This window comes from Schistocerca piceifrons, unplaced genomic scaffold, assembly GCF_021461385.2.
Source record: "Schistocerca piceifrons isolate TAMUIC-IGC-003096 unplaced genomic scaffold, iqSchPice1.1 HiC_scaffold_848, whole genome shotgun sequence".
NCBI classification, from domain to species: domain Eukaryota; kingdom Metazoa; phylum Arthropoda; class Insecta; order Orthoptera; family Acrididae; genus Schistocerca; species Schistocerca piceifrons.
The window spans coordinates 270719-285066 of record NW_025729111.1 but is presented as its reverse complement, the minus strand read 5'-3'; the positions used below and the strand labels follow the sequence as shown (position 1 = coordinate 285066).

The following is a 14348-nucleotide window of genomic DNA, read 5'->3' as shown; positions in this document are numbered from 1 at the left end:
AACTTGCGTGCGGTGTCCGGGCTTCGAACCCGGATCAGCTACTTGGGAAGCAACCATGCTGACCGACACACCACCACCGCCTTCTGCTACGCGCTGCTTGCTCCGTGATGTGTCGCCTTCCCTCCTGGCGCCAGAGGCCGAAGGCAATCTCGCTGTAGGCGCTCAACGCCGAGTGGAAGGCGAGCACATCTGAACCCGTTTTCCTGGTGCTGCTAGGGCCATATACTGAAACTGAGCGCAGAACTAACTTTTACTGAAGAATCTGCCCTTTAATGCACATCAGGGCGAACACGAAATTTCTAATATGAAGTACTCACTGACGATCCAAAGACGCTTCAGTATGTACGCGTCGGTACCACCGGGGCAGTGCCTAAGTATTGTAAAGTGAAGGTCGACAGTTTGAGCCTCACAGGAAGTATTTCATTGGCTTCCCACGAGTGCGTTATGCACAGCGTGGCTGTTGCTAGGAAACGGCCTTATTTGCCGTTGGCTAATATCTAGTTTTCTTTGCATCAATGTGAAAATGTTCCTATTACTAAATACAGTTTTGCTAGTTACAGTTCAAACTAGAAACGACGGAAGAAAGCGGTCCAACGCGCCACATTCGTTCCCGAAGGGGAGGGTGCATTTCCTACGCCACGTCTGACATAGCGTCTTAAATTTTCTAAAACTGACATAATTCCATCCTACCGAAAAAAGAAACAGATTTCGCAGTGAGGTTCTTGCTAGAGATGGAAGTCTCTGGAGCTCTTGCCTCGCACGTCAGATTGGCCGAGCGGTCTAAGGCGCCAGATTTAAGCTCTGGTTCCCGTAAGGGAGCGTGGGTTCGAACCCCACATCTGACAATGCATTTTAAACATTCTGAAACTAACATACTCCCGTGATCTTACAGAACAAGTAAATTATGCAGAAACACGCGAAGCACATTTTACTAGAGACGACAGTGACAGCCCGAGCGGTCGAAAAGAAATAGCGGAACATACTTTTCCCGCGTCGAGGTTTAGCTCTTCTTACGGACGTTTCCGTTGTTGTTGTGCTGTGGCTCTGGGTTCCAAGCGACAGCGAGAAAACCTCAACAGCAACGCATACGTGTTTAAAGGAATCGTAAGGCCTTAATAAAGATAGATGAAACGGTGGCTCAGGTGCTGGAGATGTGAAGCGGCCGTATTGTGTGGGTAGTAAGCTCACTAAGTTAGTGTGTCATGCTAACAACGGGAAGGCTATGGGTTAGATCCCACCAAGGGCTATCCCATATTGCTTCCCTAAAAGGCAGCGCGAGAGACTGCCAGGCAAATCCCAAGTGATCTGTACAAGGACTAAGATGTCCGCACGTCTGGAAACGTTCTCGCCGACTTGTGTGCCACGCTGACGACACGGGTTCTCGTCCGATCACCGAAGTTAAGCAGCGTTTTTGCGTGCTTAGTACACGGCTCGGTGGCTAACTAGGAAGTCTGCGTGCTGTTGGATTCTTTAATTTTGCCTTTTCCCTTAGTTTTCGGTGTTGCTGCGCGGTAATGATACGGTCCAGCACGCTGACCCCTCTCTTGCCTCTCGGGACCCAAATTCGCGAACCTGCGGCCACAGTCAAATGAAAGGGTCCGTTGCGCGTTTGTCGAGTTGGTCTCTCCCAGTCGTTTCTAGCGCCTGTCCTCTACATATACGCCCATTTGCAAGCGTCAGCTTTCGCAAAGTCGGGACAAGTCGACACAAGGGGGCACACGATGCTGTGAATCGCAATCCGCACTAGCCTACGCGGAGCTGGACGAGGGGCGAAGGAAAACCATTCGTAACACGACAGTTCGGAAATTCGACGATCGCGAGCGTTGGAAACACTCTCCTGAGTAAAGAAGACAACTTGCGTGCGGTGTCCGGGCTTCGAACCCGGATCAGCTACTTGGGAAGCAACCATGCTGACCGACACACCACCACCGCCTTCTGCTACGCGCTGCTTGCTCCGTGATGTGTCGCCTTCCCTCCTGGCGCCAGAGGCCGAAGGCAATCTCGCTGTAGGCGCTCAACGCCGAGTGGAAGGCGAGCACATCTGAACCCGTTTTCCTGGTGCTGCTAGGGCCATATACTGAAACTGAGCGCAGAACTAACTTTTACTGAAGAATCTGCCCTTTAATGCACATCAGGGCGAACACGAAATTTCTAATATGAAGTACTCACTGACGATCCAAAGACGCTTCAGTATGTACGCGTCGGTACCACCGGGGCAGTGCCTAAGTATTGTAAAGTGAAGGTCGACAGTTTGAGCCTCACAGGAAGTATTTCATTGGCTTCCCACGAGTGCGTTATGCACAGCGTGGCTGTTGCTAGGAAACGGCCTTATTTGCCGTTGGCTAATATCTAGTTTTCTTTGCATCAATGTGAAAATGTTCCTATTACTAAATACAGTTTTGCTAGTTACAGTTCAAACTAGAAACGACGGAAGAAAGCGGTCCAACGCGCCACATTCGTTCCCGAAGGGGAGGGTGCATTTCCTACGCCACGTCTGACATAGCGTCTTAAATTTTCTAAAACTGACATAATTCCATCCTACCGAAAAAAGAAACAGATTTCGCGGTGAGGTTCTTGCTAGAGATGGAAGTCTCTGGAGCTCTTGCCTCGCACGTCAGATTGGCCGAGCGGTCTAAGGCGCCAGATTTAAGCTCTGGTTCCCGTAAGGGAGCGTGGGTTCGAACCCCACATCTGACAATGCATTTTAAACATTCTGAAACTAACATACTCCCGTGATCTTACAGAACAAGTAAATTATGCAGAAACACGGGAAGCACATTTTACTAGAGACGACAGTGACAGCCCGAGCGGTCGAAAAGAAATAGCGGAACATACTTTTCCCGCGTCGAGGTTTAGCTCTTCTTACGGACGTTTCCGTTGTTGTTGTGCTGTGGCTCTGGGTTCCAAGCGACAGCGAGAAAACCTCAACAGCAACGCATACGTGTTTAAAGGAATCGTAAGGCCTTAATAAAGATAGATGAAACGGTGGCTCAGGTGCTGGAGATGTGAAGCGGCCGTATTGTGTGGGTAGTAAGCTCACTAAGTTAGTGTGTCATGCTAACAACGGGAAGGCTATGGGTTAGATCCCACCAAGGGCTATCCCATATTGCTTCCCTAAAAGGCAGCGCGAGAGACTGCCAGGCAAATCCCAAGTGATCTGTACAAGGACTAAGATGTCCGCACGTCTGGAAACGTTCTCGCCGACTTGTGTGCCACGCTGACGACACGGGTTCTCGTCCGATCACCGAAGTTAAGCAGCGTTTTTGCGTGCTTAGTACACGGCTCGGTGGCTAACTAGGAAGTCTGCGTGCTGTTGGATTCTTTAATTTTGCCTTTTCCCTTAGTTTTCGGTGTTGCTGCGCGGTAATGATACGGTCCAGCACGCTGACCCCTCTCTTGCCTCTCGGGACCCAAATTCGCGAACCTGCGGCCACAGTCAAATGAAAGGGTCCGTTGCGCGTTTGTCGAGTTGGTCTCTCCCAGTCGTTTCTAGCGCCTGTCCTCTACATATACGCCCATTTGCAAGCGTCAGCTTTCGCAAAGTCGGGACAAGTCGACACAAGGGGGCACACGATGCTGTGAATCGCAATCCGCACTAGCCTACGCGGAGCTGGACGAGGGGCGAAGGAAAACCATTCGTAACACGACAGTTCGGAAATTCGACGATCGCGAGCGTTGGAAACACTCTCCTGAGTAAAGAAGACAACTTGCGTGCGGTGTCCGGGCTTCGAACCCGGATCAGCTACTTGGGAAGCAACCATGCTGACCGACACACCACCACCGCCTTCTGCTACGCGCTGCTTGCTCCGTGATGTGTCGCCTTCCCTCCTGGCGCCAGAGGCCGAAGGCAATCTCGCTGTAGGCGCTCAACGCCGAGTGGAAGGCGAGCACATCTGAACCCGTTTTCCTGGTGCTGCTAGGGCCATATACTGAAACTGAGCGCAGAACTAACTTTTACTGAAGAATCTGCCCTTTAATGCACATCAGGGCGAACACGAAATTTCTAATATGAAGTACTCACTGACGATCCAAAGACGCTTCAGTATGTACGCGTCGGTACCACCGGGGCAGTGCCTAAGTATTGTAAAGTGAAGGTCGACAGTTTGAGCCTCACAGGAAGTATTTCATTGGCTTCCCACGAGTGCGTTATGCACAGCGTGGCTGTTGCTAGGAAACGGCCTTATTTGCCGTTGGCTAATATCTAGTTTTCTTTGCATCAATGTGAAAATGTTCCTATTACTAAATACAGTTTTGCTAGTTACAGTTCAAACTAGAAACGACGGAAGAAAGCGGTCCAACGCGCCACATTCGTTCCCGAAGGGGAGGGTGCATTTCCTACGCCACGTCTGACATAGCGTCTTAAATTTTCTAAAACTGACATAATTCCATCCTACCGAAAAAAGAAACAGATTTCGCAGTGAGGTTCTTGCTAGAGATGGAAGTCTCTGGAGCTCTTGCCTCGCACGTCAGATTGGCCGAGCGGTCTAAGGCGCCAGATTTAAGCTCTGGTTCCCGTAAGGGAGCGTGGGTTCGAACCCCACATCTGACAATGCATTTTAAACATTCTGAAACTAACATACTCCCGTGATCTTACAGAACAAGTAAATTATGCAGAAACACGCGAAGCACATTTTACTAGAGACGACAGTGACAGCCCGAGCGGTCGAAAAGAAATAGCGGAACATACTTTTCCCGCGTCGAGGTTTAGCTCTTCTTACGGACGTTTCCGTTGTTGTTGTGCTGTGGCTCTGGGTTCCAAGCGACAGCGAGAAAACCTCAACAGCAACGCATACGTGTTTAAAGGAATCGTAAGGCCTTAATAAAGATAGATGAAACGGTGGCTCAGGTGCTGGAGATGTGAAGCGGCCGTATTGTGTGGGTAGTAAGCTCACTAAGTTAGTGTGTCATGCTAACAACGGGAAGGCTATGGGTTAGATCCCACCAAGGGCTATCCCATATTGCTTCCCTAAAAGGCAGCGCGAGAGACTGCCAGGCAAATCCCAAGTGATCTGTACAAGGACTAAGATGTCCGCACGTCTGGAAACGTTCTCGCCGACTTGTGTGCCACGCTGACGACACGGGTTCTCGTCCGATCACCGAAGTTAAGCAGCGTTTTTGCGTGCTTAGTACACGGCTCGGTGGCTAACTAGGAAGTCTGCGTGCTGTTGGATTCTTTAATTTTGCCTTTTCCCTTAGTTTTCGGTGTTGCTGCGCGGTAATGATACGGTTCAGCACGCTGACCCCTCTCTTGCCTCTCGGGACCCAAATTCGCGAACCTGCGGCCACAGTCAAATGAAAGGGTCCGTTGCGCGTTTGTCGAGTTGGTCTCTCCCAGTCGTTTCTAGCGCCTGTCCTCTACATATACGCCCATTTGCAAGCGTCAGCTTTCGCGTCAGCCGAGCAAAGTCGGGACAAGTCGACACATGGGGACACACGATGCTGTGAATCGCAATCCGCACTAGCCTACGCGGAGCTGGACGAGGGGCGAAGGAAAACCATTCGTAACACGACAGTTCGGAAATTCGACGATCGCGAGCGTTGGAAACACTCTCCTGAGTAAAGAAGACAACTTGCGTGCGGTGTCCGGGCTTCGAACCCGGATCAGCTACTTGGGAAGCAACCATGCTGACCGACACACCACCACCGCCTTCTGCTACGCGCTGCTTGCTCCGTGATGTGTCGCCTTCCCTCCTGGCGCCAGAGGCCGAAGGCAATCTCGCTGTAGGCGCTCAACGCCGAGTGGAAGGCGAGCACATCTGAACCCGTTTTCCTGGTGCTGCTAGGGCCATATACTGAAACTGAGCGCAGAACTAACTTTTACTGAAGAATCTGCCCTTTAATGCACATCAGGGCGAACACGAAATTTCTAATATGAAGTACTCACTGACGATCCAAAGACGCTTCAGTATGTACGCGTCGGTACCACCGGGGCAGTGCCTAAGTATTGTAAAGTGAAGGTCGACAGTTTGAGCCTCACAGGAAGTATTTCATTGGCTTCCCACGAGTGCGTTATGCACAGCGTGGCTGTTGCTAGGAAACGGCCTTATTTGCCGTTGGCTAATATCTAGTTTTCTTTGCATCAATGTGAAAATGTTCCTATTACTAAATACAGTTTTGCTAGTTACAGTTCAAACTAGAAACGACGGAAGAAAGCGGTCCAACGCGCCACATTCGTTCCCGAAGGGGAGGGTGCATTTCCTACGCCACGTCTGACATAGCGTCTTAAATTTTCTAAAACTGACATAATTCCATCCTACCGAAAAAAGAAACAGATTTCGCGGTGAGGTTCTTGCTAGAGATGGAAGTCTCTGGAGCTCTTACCTCGCACGTCAGATTGGCCGAGCGGTAATTGCAGTTCCGCTTTAGACGCCGTGCAGTGTGGACGTGCCTAGTCTTCCGCTCCGCCGTAGCGTTACGTATAGTGGACTATCGTTTTTGTTACGTGTTGTGTTGCAACTTCTGAGAGTATTTCTCCGTCGTTGTTTCGTACCTTGTGTTACTTTCTGTCCTTATTTCAGTGTTTTCTGTGTAGCGGTTTCGACCGCATATTTTGAACATGTCGTCCCAGGTTATTCCTCGTCAGGCTACAGTTAGTTTTGCTTTTGACAAGTCAACCCGCCATGTGCAACCTAGTTCTCTTGAGATTCATGATTGGTTGGTAGATACCTTTGGTGTTCATTCGGATCAGGTGCACACTGCTTATTTTGATACCGAACTGTATGTTTTCTTTGTTAAGTTTATGGACCCACTTCAGGTTGATAAAATTCTTTCTAAATATGGTCATCAAGTTCTCTTTCGGCATCGGGATGATTCTGTAAGTACCGTGCTGCTTTCCAATGCTTCCATCACGTATACCAATGTTCGTGTTTACAACCTTCCACCGGAGGTGGATAATGTCTATCTTAAGGAGGGTCTACAGAAGTATGGTGATGTAAAGAGCATTCGCCTTGAACGCTGGTCAAGCCAACATCGCCTGCAATGTTACAGTGGTATTCGTTCAGTCGAAATGCACGTTAAGCAGAATATTCCATCTCACCTGCAGATCGGTGGATATCGTGTCCATGTAACATATAGTGGTCAGGTTGGCACCTGTTTTTTGTGCAATGAAAGTGGTCACGTGCGTACCGACTGTCCGCGGAGAGTTTTTGTTTTAAAAAATTCTCTCGAACAGCGTCGCAAGTTAACGGTCGCTGACCTCGTTGCAGGTGGTTCTGCTCTTGGTGTAGCACAGTCCAGTGGTAGTAGCGCCCCGCCACAGGTTTTGCGCACCCCTGATACAGAATTTCCTCCTTTGCGTGCTAAATCTGATGTTGTTCCGTCTGTCCCTCAGGTGGGTGTGCCACTTTTGAATAATAAGAGGCGTCGCCCACACGATGGAAATAGTACGGATGAGGATCTCCCTGAGATGCCCCAGTCCGAGCGACCGGCATCCTCCGAGCCACTGTGTACTGTAGCTGCTCCCTGCCCTCCTGAGGTAGCTGTTCCGGTGGCGGCTGCTGGCGCCCCTCCGGCCTCCGACGCAGCTTCTCTCGAGTCGGGTCGTCGGTCGGGCCTGTTGGCGCCGTCTTCCGAACCGACTTCGATGTCACAACAAGTGGAGCCGCGACAACTTCCTGCTTCGCTGCCCCATACCTCTGCCAGCGGAGCTGCTCCGCTTCCTTCCAACTCTGCGGCCTCGGACCTTCCTGCTCACGTTTCGCCTCCGTGCAGTCCATGTTTGCCGGAAGCTAGTGCAGGTGTTGACCATTCCGTTTTGTCGGATGTTTCCCCCGCGACCCCGGATCCCGCATGTGGACCGGCGCGGGTGGTGTCGGATACAGAACTTGACCCTCCTACGTCACCGGCGGCTGAAGTTTCCTTGCCCGTCAGCCGACGCAAGTTACGCGTTCAGCCGAACGTTAATGCTGTTCGTAAAAAACCGAAACGTAAGGGATCCGCGGAACGGGGTAGCAGTCCCCCTCCCTCGGATGCCTCCGTCACCCCTGCTATGGACTGTGACGCTGGTGCGTCGGTGTAGGTGATTTGTTTTCTCGCTTTTCTCTCTATGGTTCAAGCATACACCTTTCTTACCTTAAATGTTAACCGTATTGAGTCCGACGTTCGCATTGCCTCTTTGCGGCAGTTTATTTACGACGCCTGTGCGGACGTAGTGTTTTTGCAGGAAGTGTTGTTTTCTGATCTCTCTCTACCTGGATTTCAAACGGTTTTTAATGTCGCGCCGGAATATTCAACAGGAACTGCTCTTTTCTTTCGAGAGGGCATTCCTATTACTGACATTGAATTCCTTGACTCTGGCCGTGGGATTGGTTGTCGTCTTTTTGATCTCCGCCTCGTTGTTTTGTATGCCCCCTCTGGTTCGGGTCACACTGTGGCTCGATCGCGCTTTTATAAAGAAGAGCTTATTTATCTTTTGCGCCAGAGTCCTCGGAGTCTCCTGCTCGGAGGCGATTTTAATTGTGTTTTACGCCCTGCAGACCAGTCCCCCAATTTTAATTATTGCCGTGATTTACATGACTTAGTTCGTACGATGCATCTGCGTGATGTTTGGGAACACAAATATCCAACCCTGGTGAAATATACGTTTTTTACCGCGTCCTCATGCAGTAGACTCGACAGATTCTATTTATCTGATTTTTTATGTGATAAAATTCTTTCTGTCGATGTTATTCCTACTAGTTTTTCTGACCATTGTGCTTTTACTGCAACTGTAAATCTTAGTCGCCAACCTGCAAAACTTTATCGTTCCCAGTGGATGTTAAATGTTTCCCACCTTGCCGACAGTGCTATGGATGATGTTATAAGTGGCGTGTGGGAGCGATGTCTTCGCTCTGTCCCGCGATACCCCTCGTTGCTGGTTTGGTGGACTGCGTTTGCCAAGCCCAAGATTCGTCAGACTTTGATTTTCTACTGTGCTGCTAGGACGCGTTATTTTAAGAACACGTATGAATATTACTACTCTGTCCTGCGTGAACTATATGACGCGGCGGGTACCTCTCCACTGCGGATCCATGATGTTCGTCGTATTAAAGCCAAGCTCTTGAGCCTTAAACGACGACAGATGGATGGTCTGCGAGTTAAGTCGAAACCTCACTCTCTTGTTGAAGGTGAACTGACATCCTTGTACCACCTGCTACGGCATCAGACTCGTCGTCGTCGCTCCTTCATCTCTTCTCTTACGGTGGATGATGGGCGACAGCTTAGTGCACAGGAGGAAATGGTTCGTGCTCTTCATCAGTATTACACTAGTCTCTATTCTGCCGATGATTCTGGTGAGTCTCTTTCGGATGATGTCTTTGGGGATCTAACTGCGACGATCGCGCCTGACGCGAACGGCGAATTTCTCCGGGAGTTCCAGGTAGATGATGTTTTCGATTTTATTGCTCGCTCTCCGTCCAGTAAATCGCCGGGTCCAGACGGCCTGCCTAAAGAATTTTATCTCCGTTTTTGGCCTCTTTTGGGTGGCATTTTTACGCAGATTTTAAATGAGATTGTCAGAGGGATGGATGTGCCTGCCGATTTTAAAGTAGGGAAAATTGTTTTAATTCCGAAGTCCTCTGGTCGTTTATCTGCTGCCAATCTTCGTCCGCTCACATTGCTGAATTTTGACTATAAGACAGCTGCTAGAGCGCTCAATAGCCGGCTGTCTTCTCTGCTTCGGGGTGTGATTGGTGCACATCAATGTTGTTTTCATGATAGATCTATTCTGACACCAGTAGCCGAATATCGGGATGTTGTCTCGGTTGCGGCGGTTACAAACGTACATTGTGCCTTTGCCTTCCTTGATTTTTATAAGGCTTTTGATCACGTCAGTCATGTGTTTTTAGATCGTGTTTTAGGTACAATAGGTTTTAACGCTTCATCACGTGGTGTTCTTGGCAATTTGTACAGGGGAATAACAGCTCGGGTGTCAGTCAATGGGCAGCTGACGCCGCCCATTGCTATCCGCCGCGGAGTGCCTCAGGGTAGTCCGCTCTCTATGTCTTTATTCGTTTTGTCCCTGGAACCGCTGCTTCGGACTATTGCTCTCAAGCTTCAGGGTATGTCCCTCTCTGGTGGGAAGCTCTCGGTTAAGGCATATGCGGATGATGTCGTTGTTCTCCTCCGTCAACGAGATGATATCCCGTTGTTGAAAGGGGCAGTTGATGCATACTGTCGTGTCTCTGGAGCGCGTCTCAATCAGGGTAAATGTAAGTTCCTTGATATTCGAGGATTTCGCGGTGCTGACGTCCCTTGGGCCACTTTTGTCGATCGCCATACGTCCTTGGGGATTATCATTGATCGGTGTCCTCTAAAAATGGCGGCTCTCAATTGGAAATCTGTCACCGAGAAGATACAGGGGGCTCTGATGGTCCATGAGCAGCGCTCTGCTACCATTTTGCAAAAAGTCCGAATTTTAGACACCTACGTCCTATGTAAAGCTTATTATGTTGCTCAGCTGTTCCCACTTCCCATGATGGTGGCGAAAAGGTTGCGCCAATTGTCTAGCAGGTTTATATGGAAGGGCCATCTATTCAAGTTACGTTACGAGGTAATGACGAAACCGCGTCTCTCCGGAGGCTTGGGCCTCTCTGACATTACTCGCAAGGCGTCTGCTTTGTACGTCCGCCGAACGACTCTAATTGTTACGCAAGAAGTGACTTCAATTACATCCAGGCTTTTTACTGTTGTGCGTCCGGCGAGCCTTGCTCCACCTGTCGATGTCGGACGCCTAAATTTTAAGTTGAAACACATTCGGGAATTTTACATTGCGGTGAGTTACCTCGGTGACGTCTTCTTGCGGCGACCGGTGCCAACGACCAAGAGCTTGATTGCCCGCTGGGAGGGGCTGGCCAGTCCCAATCCAATAGAACTGGCGTCTCCATCCGTGTCCTGGAGGAACGTCTGGAAGAACGTTAGTCTGCCGATTCACTCTATGGCCGTGGCGTCCACGTGGTATAGGGTAATAAATAATTTGGTTCCCACCAATGTACGACTGCACCGTATTGGTCTTTCTGACACGGACACCTGTACTCGGTGTGGTCTCCTGGATACCCTTGAACATCGATTCACCTGCTGTGGGCACCTTGCTAATTGGCGTTGGCTCAGGAAACAACTTGCTTTTGTCACTAGGTCTGCTGAAGCCGCTTATACTATTGACATCATCGTCCGGCCCGATTCTTCCTTTTTTCCGCGGACGAAGCTCCATACCGTCATGTGGTTGATTGGCCATTTCGTACATTTTGTCAACAGTTGTCATGAAGAGGATGGACACCTAGCGTTTCGGCAGTACATGCTTACTGCTTACTGGCAGCGCTTGCGATTGCCAGGCCTCCGAGATGATTTTGCCAATATGCTTAGCCTGACATTTGAAAGAGAGGGTGTTGGCTAAGGTCACCTGTGTGAGCCATTTTCTTTTATACTGTTTCTGAATTTGCCGCCTTTATGTATGTTTCTTCTCTACACCAGGACTGAAGTTTTCGTGTTTTAACCTTTATTTCAGTAAGCAGTCTACATTATATAGTCATATTTTAGGATTTTAATTTCAGTACTGTACTTCTTTTGAAGTGGCTGTGTGGTGGATATTCTTTAATATTTTTTTCAATAGATATATTCGTTCGAGTGGTAGAGTGTCTGCTTCAAAAAAAAAAAGGCGACTGACCAAAAAAAAAAAAAAAAAAAAAAATGGATAAGGCATCGGTCTCCTAAACCGGGGATTGTGGGTTCGAGTCCCACCAGAGGTACACGTTTTACTCACTGGGGCAAAATCACTCTCACCACATACAGCTGTAATAGTTGAGAAAGCTGGCGTTTCTGAGTGCTTACAGGTATGACAGGTATGACGACGATATGAAAATAAAAAAAAAAAAAAAAAAAAAAAGCGGTCTAAGGCGCCAGATTTAAGCTCTGGTTCCCGTAAGGGAGCGTGGGTTCGAACCCCACATCTGACAATGCATTTTAAACATTCTGAAACTAACATCTCCCGTGATCTTACAGAACAAGTAAATTATGCTGAAACACGCGAAGCAGATTTTACTAGAGACGACAGTGACAGCCCGAGCGGTCGAAAAGAAATAGCGGAACATACTTTTCCCGCGTCGAGGTTTAGCTCTTCTTACGGACGTTTCCGTTGTTGTTGTGCTGTGGCTCTGGGTTCCAAGCGACAGCGAGAAAACCTCAACAGCAACGCATACGTGTTTAAAGGAATCGTAAGGCCTTAATAAAGATAGATGAAACGGTGGCTCAGGTGCTGGAGATGTGAAGCGGCCGTATTGTGTGGGTAGTAAGCTCACTAAGTTAGTGTGTCATGCTAACAACGGGAAGGCTATGGGTTAGATCCCACCAAGGGCTATCCCATATTGCTTCCCTAAAAGGCAGCGCGAGAGACTGCCAGGCAAATCCCAAGTGATCTGTACAAGGACTAAGATGTCCGCACGTCTGGAAACGTTCTCGCCGACTTGTGTGTCACGCTGACGACACGGGTTCTCGTCCGATCACCGAAGTTAAGCAGCGTTTTTGCGTGCTTAGTACACGGCTCGGTGGCTAACTAGGAAGTCTGCGTGCTGTTGGATTCTTTAATTTTGCCTTTTCCCTTAGTTTTCGGTGTTGCTGCGCGGTAATGATACGGTCCAGCACGCTGACCCCTCTCTTGCCTCTCGGGACCCAAATTCGCGAACCTGCGGCCACAGTCAAATGAAAGGGTCCGTTGCGCGTTTGTCGAGTTGGTCTCTCCCAGTCGTTTCTAGCGCCTGTCCTCTACATATACGCCCATTTGCAAGCGTCAGCTTTCGCGTCAGCCGAGCAAAGTCGGGACAAGTCGACACATGGGGACACACGATGCTGTGAATCGCAATCCGCACTAGCCTACGCGGAGCTGGACGAGGGGCGAAGGAAAACCATTCGTAACACGACAGTTCGGAAATTCGACGATCGCGAGCGTTGGAAACACTCTCCTGAGTAAAGAAGACAACTTGCGTGCGGTGTCCGGGCTTCGAACCCGGATCAGCTACTTGGGAAGCAACCATGCTGACCGACACACCACCACCGCCTTCTGCTACGCGCTGCTTGCTCCGTGATGTGTCGCCTTCCCTCCTGGCGCCAGAGGCCGAAGGCAATCTCGCTGTAGGCGCTCAACGCCGAGTGGAAGGCGAGCACATCTGAACCCGTTTTCCTGGTGCTGCTAGGGCCATATACTGAAACTGAGCGCAGAACTAACTTTTACTGAAGAATCTGCCCTCTAATGCACATCAGGGCGAACACGAAATTTCTAATATGAAGTACTCACTGACGATCGAAAGACGCTTCAGTATGTACGCGTCGGTACCACCGGGGCAGTGCCTAAGTATTGTAAAGTGAAGGTCGACAGTTTGAGCCTCACAGGAAGTATTTCATTGGCTTCCCACGAGTGCGTTATGCACAGCGTGGCTGTTGCTAGGAAACGGCCTTATTTGCCGTTGGCTAATATCTAGTTTTCTTTGCATCAATGTGAAAATGTTCCTATTACTAAATACAGTTTTGCTAGTTACAGTTCAAACTAGAAACGACGGAAGAAAGCGGTCCAACGCGCCACATTCGTTCCCGAAGGGGAGGGTGCATTTCCTACGCCACGTCTGACATAGCGTCTTAAATTTTCTAAAACTGACATAATTCCATCCTACCGAAAAAAGAAACAGATTTCGCAGTGAGGTTCTTGCTAGAGATGGAAGTCTCTGGAGCTCTTACCTCGCACGTCAGATTGGCCGAGCGGTCTAAGGCGCCAGATTTAAGCTCTGGTTCCCGTAAGGGAGCGTGGGTTCGAACCCCACATCTGACAATGCATTTTAAACATTCTGAAACTAACATACTCCCGTGATCTTACAGAACAAGTAAATTATGCAGAAACACGCGAAGCAGATTTTACTAGAGACGACAGTGACAGCCCGAGCGGTCGAAAAGAAATAGCGGAACATACTTTTCCCGCGTCGAGGTTTAGCTCTTCTTACGGACGTTTCCGTTGTTGTTGTGCTGTGGCTCTGGGTTCCAAGCGACAGCGAGAAAACCTCAACAGCAACGCATACGTGTTTAAAGGAATCGTAAGGCCTTAATAAAGATAGATGAAACGGTGGCTCAGGTGCTGGAGATGTGAAGCGGCCGTATTGTGTGGGTAGTAAGCTCACTAAGTTAGTGTGTCATGCTAACAACGGGAAGGCTATGGGTTAGATCCCACCAAGGGCTATCCCATATTGCTTCCCTAAAAGGCAGCGCGAGAGACTGCCAGGCAAATCCCAAGTGATCTGTACAAGGACTAAGATGTTCGCACGTCTGGAAACGTTCTCGCCGACTTGTGTGCCACGCTGACGACACGGGTTCTCGTCCGATCACCGAAGTTAAGC

The 14348-nt window shown here is 49.4% G+C and overlaps 4 non-coding genes across 4 annotated transcripts; all 4 read left to right on the top strand.

Annotated features, from left to right (window-relative positions):
• The first annotated feature begins 761 nt into the window (after positions 1–761).
• On the top strand, positions 762–845 carry Trnal-uaa. The gene has a single exon. It is a non-coding gene; the product is annotated as a tRNA-Leu (tRNA).
• A 1768-nt stretch (positions 846–2613) lies between these two features.
• Trnal-uaa lies at positions 2614–2697 on the top strand. Its single transcript has one exon. It is a non-coding gene; the product is annotated as a tRNA-Leu (tRNA).
• A 1768-nt stretch (positions 2698–4465) lies between these two features.
• Trnal-uaa lies at positions 4466–4549 on the top strand. The gene has a single exon. It is a non-coding gene; the product is annotated as a tRNA-Leu (tRNA).
• A 9156-nt stretch (positions 4550–13705) lies between these two features.
• Positions 13706–13789, top strand: Trnal-uaa. Its single transcript has one exon. It is a non-coding gene; the product is annotated as a tRNA-Leu (tRNA).
• The last annotated feature ends 559 nt before the right edge of the window (positions 13790–14348 follow it).